Source organism: Scyliorhinus canicula, chromosome 2 (genome assembly GCF_902713615.1).
Source record: "Scyliorhinus canicula chromosome 2, sScyCan1.1, whole genome shotgun sequence".
In the NCBI taxonomy this organism is placed as follows: domain Eukaryota; kingdom Metazoa; phylum Chordata; class Chondrichthyes; order Carcharhiniformes; family Scyliorhinidae; genus Scyliorhinus; species Scyliorhinus canicula.
In genome coordinates, this window is record NC_052147.1 from 80,997,289 (window position 1) to 81,003,577 (window position 6,289).

A 6,289-nucleotide genomic window follows, 5' to 3' on the forward strand; every position below is an offset into this window, starting at 1 on the left:
AACATTTGACTTCATTGCAAGGCGGATGAAGTGTAAAAGTAGCAAAAATCTGCTACAACTGTGCAGACATCGGTGAATTCACACCGAGAATACTGCCTACGGCTTTGGTCTCCTTATATCAGGAAGGATATACTTGCATTAGAGACGGTTCAGAGAAAATCCACCAGGTTGATTCCTGGAACGAAGGGGTTTTCTTTTGAAGGAAAGTTGAACAGGTTGGGCTTATGCTCACTGGAGTTTAGAAGAGAGGTGATCCTTTTGAAACATATAAAATTCTGAAGGACGTGACAGGGTGGAAGCTGACAGAATGTTTCTCCTCATGGGGGCATCTAGAACTAAGACACACCATTTCAATATAAGGGGTCTTACAGATGGAGATGAGAGGGGATTTCTTCCTAGAGGGATAATTAAATCTTTGGAATTATCTACCGCAGTGAGCAAATCAACCATGATTTTATTAGATCACAGAATTGTTACAGCGCAGAAGAAGGCCAAAAGTGATTCTCAGGTGATTGGAGGAAGGTATAGGGGAGATGGCAGAGGTAGGTTCTTTACAAAGAGAGTGATGGGTGCGTGGGATGCACTACCAGCAGAGGTGATGGTGTCAGAGTCATTAGGGATATTTAAGCGACTCTTGGACAGGCACATGGACAGCAGTAAATTGAAGGGGTGTAGGTTAGGTTGTTCTTAGATTAGGATAAATGGTTGGCACAAAATCATGGGCCGAAGGGCCTGCACTGTGCTGTACTGTTCTATGTTCTATGTTCTATTCAGCCAATCAGCAACACCAGCTCTCCAAACGAGCAATTCACCTGATGCGATTTTCCTGCTTTCTCCCTATAACCTTGCAGCAGCTGAAATAGCTCAGTTGGGAGAGTGTTAGACTGAAGATTTAAAGGTCCCTGTTTCAAACCTGGCTTTCGGCATCCCACCGGGTGCTGTGTTTCCTTGCTATCTGTCAAGTTCCCCATAAACTTGCACATTCTTCCTTACCTGAATTATTTTGACTGCCCCAATTGAACCTCCCAGTGTATTCAAACCAGTTGTTTCATGAAATGCTTTTTCCTCATGTGGCTTTCGTTTCTTTTGCCAATTACTTTCAATCTGTGCCCTCTAGTTCTCAGTCCTTTCACGAGCGGGAACAGTTTTTCTCCCATCTACTCTGTCCTGACCACTCATGGCTTTTAATACCTCTATCAAATCTCCTCTAAGTTTTCTCTTCTCCAAGGAAAACAGTCCCAACCTCTCCAACCAATCTTCATAAATGAAGCTCCTCACCCCTGGAACAATTCTCGTGAATTTTTTCTGCACTGTCTCTAAAAGGTTCACATCTTTCCTAAAGTCTGATGCCCAGAACTGGATGCAGTACTCAGGTTGAGGCCGAACTAGCATCTTAGAACATAGAACATAGAACATAGAACAGTACAGCACAGAACAGGCCCTTCGGCCCTCAATGTTGTGCCGAGCCATGATCACCCTACACAAACCCACGTATCCACCCTATACCCGTAACCCAACAACCCCCCCTTAACCTTACTTTTATTAGGACACTACGGGCAATTTAGCATGGCCAATCCACCTAACCCGCACATCTTTGGACTGTGGGAGGAAACCGGAGCACCCGGAGGAAACCCACGCACACAGGGGGAGGACGTGCAGACTCCACACAGACAGTGACCCAGCCAGGAATCGAACCTGGGACCCTGGAGCTGTGAAGCATTTATGCTAACCACTATGCTACCCTGCTGCCCTAAGTTTATATAGGTTATATAAGTTTAATATTTCCTCCTTGCTCTTGTACTCTATTCCTCTATTTGAAAAAGCCTAGGATACTGTATGCTTAATTAACTGCTGTCTCAACCATTGAAATCCTGCTAACTTCAATGAATATTGTACATATAGACCAAGTCTCTCTGCTCCTCCACACCCTTTAGAGTTGTGTCCTGTATTTTATGCTATCTCTCCATGCTCTTCCGACCAAAATGAATCACTTCATATTTCTCTGTATTCTCTGACACCTGTTTGCCCATTCCATCAACTTGTTAAATGTTACACTTTCCTCACAATTCACAATGCTTCTAAGTTTCATGTCATCAGCAAATTTTGCCCTGGGTGATCCTGGTGCTTCATCAACTTTATCTCATACCTCCTGCTTAACCAATTTTGATCCTTCTTGTGTATTAATTACCTTCCTTTTCTTCGAAGGTCTCAGCAGCAACGTTTTCATTGGTATAGACAGATGCATAGTATTCATTTAATACCGAAGTTCTTGCTCCTACTCCCATGAAGAAATCCACATTTTTTGGCTAATTTCTGCTCCTATTTCTTATGTTTTTAAGCACTTCACGCCATTTTAAAATCTATTAGTAAACAACTGAACTGGCAAGTTGTCTTTCTCTGAAAACAGACAGCATCTTGAACTCTAGAATGCTAATTGTTTCTTTCACTTTTTAAATCTGTTTTGACGAGTCATATGAAGGATTGTTTTCTATCCAAGTAACCAATCCTGATGAAGAGGTGAACCTAAGTGTTATCTACCCGTTTCAAAATCTGTCCAACCATGGGTTGTTTTCGCCTGAAGCAGAGAAGACTGAGGGATGACCTGATGGAGGCGTACAAGATTATGAGGGGCATGGGCCAAGTGGATAGGGAGCAGCTGTTTCCCTTAGTTGAAGGGTCAGTTACGAGGGGACACAAGTTCAAGGTGAGGGACAGGGGACAGGTGGTTTAGGGGGGGTTTGAGGAAAGGCTTTTTTACCCGGAGGGTGGTGACAGTCTGGAATGCACTGCTTGGGAGGGTGGTAGAGGCGGGTTGCCCACATCCTTTAAAAGATATCTGGATGAGCACTTGGCACGTCATAACATTCACAGCTATGGGCCAAATGCTGGCAAATGGGATTATGTCAGGTGTTTATCATGTGGCGGAGCAGGCTCGATGGGCTGAAGGGTCTCTTCTAAGCTGTATTATTCTGTGATTCTGTTATATAGGTGGGTTATTGTTGTTGTGTGCAATATCTCTTTAAGAACTGGGTCATGTGACATTCATGACATCATTGGCTACTTTGCGGGCGTTTGTACAGTGAAGACCTATTTAATAACTTCTGTTAATGTTGCATTCAATGCATGTGCATCTGAAATCTATTTCCTTGTACTGTCAGTCTAAGGATACAGATACAACAAACGTCATTTACGATGAACACATTTTCTGTTTAATTTCAAATTGCCAATACTCATGTGTTTTCTTTTAATCTGTACGATAAAGTGACCCTTCTCTGATTCCTCCACAATAACATCTCCTCTTTGCTTTCTTCCAGATGCAAGTCAGTCTGTACTTCTCATGACTTTCGACTAGTCCCTTTCCATCTTGTGGCTTTCCTTTGACCTTCCTGAGCATTCTCCTCAGTTGCCATTGCCTATAATAACATATGGCTACTTTATGTGACGCAAAGCAGCTGGTACTGCTCTCTGGGCCAAATAATGAATGTAAGATAATTATTTCTTAACAGAAACTGAAAGACATATGGCATGTTCCAACAGATACAATCACTGATCAACAATCTCTGGACTGATGAGTCATGAGGCCTCGTCACTGTGATGTAATGTCTAATGAATCATCGTTCCCGTCAAGAAAAAATGGATGCATTTCTATAGAAGGAGGGGATTTCTGGATCTTGTGGGAAGACAGGAATATACTTCTGAGATCAATGGAAAGGGTAGCAATTTTGTTGGGCCAAATGGCCTTTTTTGTTCCTAAAATCCTGCGGATTCTAAATATTTACCCAGGTGTACCTTATATGCCATGTTGCTCAGCCGGCGCAACACATCCCTTACCCAATGACCTCACCTAAAATATTTAACCTCAAACCGATGCACTACACCAAAAAACCTGTCACCCAGAGCACCTCATCTAACAAAGTGCACCTCACCTTACACACAGTACGTTTCTCCTCCAGTGCCACATGTGTTTTGTCTAGTGCACTTCTGGCATAAATAACCAAGATATATGATAACGTGGATCAATTTTCTACCAGGCTTTTCAGGTCAGGTGAAAACAATTTGACATTTTTCTACTTTCCCACATATAGCTCAATATATTGTGCTGATTGAGAAATTATTGGACTTTAAATTGTAATTTCACAACTTGTCAGTACCATTTATTTTCCATAAATCATTAGTATCCATCAGAATAATTTATAATGAATTTATAATCACATATTTTATAATGTGGGTTTACATTGTCGTCCAACCTATTGTGTTACACAATTTTATACTAGTAAACTGCCTCCGCCCATGAGCGCAATGTCTACATGCCTGACTAAGCTAACAATCCTCATCATTAATAAGATATCAATGCCACGCTGTAAAAACATTTAGGAAAGGATTTTTATACAGTTGTGGTTTTTCTTATCAATTTATATTGAAGACTGGAGAGCAATTTTATTCTGATCCGTGTGTAATTCCTTTATCGGGTTATCCATTTGAATGAGACTGTCTGCAGGCTTCCCATAATCTTTACTAAACGTGGCCCAACCCAGTCATAGCTGGCTTAGCAAACAGCTTTTTCAAATGAGGCACTCCGAGCAGAGCACCAGGTCCCTAGTGGTTAACTTCGAGGCTGCATTTGCAGCACAGTGCCTCAGCTGTGTAACTCAGACATCTCACTCCTCCCAGCGGCAACCGCATCACAACCACAGTCTAAGGCTGTGGCCAGTTCCCCTTAAATTACTACTCCTGCATTATTTACAACCAAGCAGAACTGCAAGTAAGGACTGTCTAGCGGCATACACAACACACTTTAAAAAGCCTTCAAAAACAAAAAACATCTTTCCCATGTCTCTTCTTTTTTTACATATATTTCTAACAGTCTGAGATCTGATTGTAGTGACACTCGATCTGACTGACTGAAAATGTTATCACAACACAGAAATGAAAGAGAAAATGATTGAAAGCATTCGAGCTTCCTCCCATGCCTCAGCTGGATGAGGCCCATAGGCCAGTAAAATGCACCTTTAATGCATCATAAGCATTTTTAGTCTTTATAAGCATATCATAAAGCACGTTGAGTATCTTATATTTCACAAATTGTCATTATCTTAAATCTAAAAGGTGTGTTTTCTTATCACATTGAGTATTAAAATATTGAAGATATATCAAAAGAACACAATTCCAGATTTGCACATACAAGTCTTACTTTAATCTTGTATAATTCTTATTGTAAACATTTTAAAATAGATAGTTCAGGAGAGAACTATAATGAGATTTTTTAATCTCCTCAAAATTACTGCTCTCAGCTATTTTTTATTACCTTAACATATTGTAATTTACAATGCCTTGAATTTGCATCAACCATCGTAACGTTAATGTCATGGAAGGACAGCTAGAGGCGATAACCAAATTAGAATTGTGCTTCTGGCTGCAGGGTGAATTTACAACTATTGACTGCACTTGCAATGAAATACTCAGCACTTTGGTATGTGGAAAGATTATGCCTTACAGCACTGATACCTAGAAAGAACAATATGTTAAGAGCATGAAAAAGCACTATAATTATCTGTGCCATTAATAAGGAAATGTTAGATCGCACAATATGTTTAGCCTTTTATCATAGGATTTGCCAAATCAGTTAAGATACATTTTCCAATAGAGTCAGAGAAAAGTGAACAGAAACGAGTTGAAAAGGCTTGAGTCTGCAGCAGGAATTTGGGCCTGCATCTTATTCCCATCTGCAGAGTACAGTGTATTGATGCGGCAGCCTCCCTCACAAGATTTGAATAATGCCAAACACAAAGAAAAAAATTTATGTAGGCGTTTCCACCCCACAGCACACTGGAGTTTATTTCTGAAGTCTGAGACAATCACCAATTGTTATTTTTTTAAAGAAAATGCAACGGCAAAGAGCTTACCATTTCCCTTTATATCATCTTGCCTTAGGTTTGATCGCGTCTGGGAGGATGTGCTAGGAGGTGCCTCGTTTGACCTGCTGCATGCTGCTATGACATCAGTCAGATGATACAGCTCGTTATGGGAAAGACTACTGTTGCTATGGAAACTGAGATGTGATGTGAATTTCTACTGCAAGCCCATTGGCACTTTGAACAAGGTGGTCTCTCTATGTGCTGCCAGACTTTGGCTGGAGACAACAGCTTTCCTGATAAGGGTGAACAGAAAGGGATCTGCCTCACAGCAAAAATCTTTCTGCAACTCAGAACATTTCATTTGTGCACATTCGCACCTAGTCTGCGTGGGTCTCACCCCCACAACCCAAAGATGCACCCAGTAGGTGAATTGG

General features: G+C 41.2%; 1 protein-coding gene across 3 annotated transcripts in view; it reads right to left on the reverse strand.

Moving 5' to 3' along the window:
- The window catches only part of akap6 (A kinase (PRKA) anchor protein 6), a 711,546-nt gene extending 705,548 nt beyond the window's left edge, over positions 1–5,998 (reverse strand). For all 3 annotated transcript variants that reach the window (XM_038781180.1, XM_038781207.1, XM_038781215.1), the window contains exon 1: positions 5,904–5,998. The gene's annotated coding sequence lies outside the window, so the exon portion shown is untranslated. The remainder of the gene's footprint in view (positions 1–5,903) is intronic.
- Between the last annotated feature and the right edge of the window lie 291 nt (positions 5,999–6,289).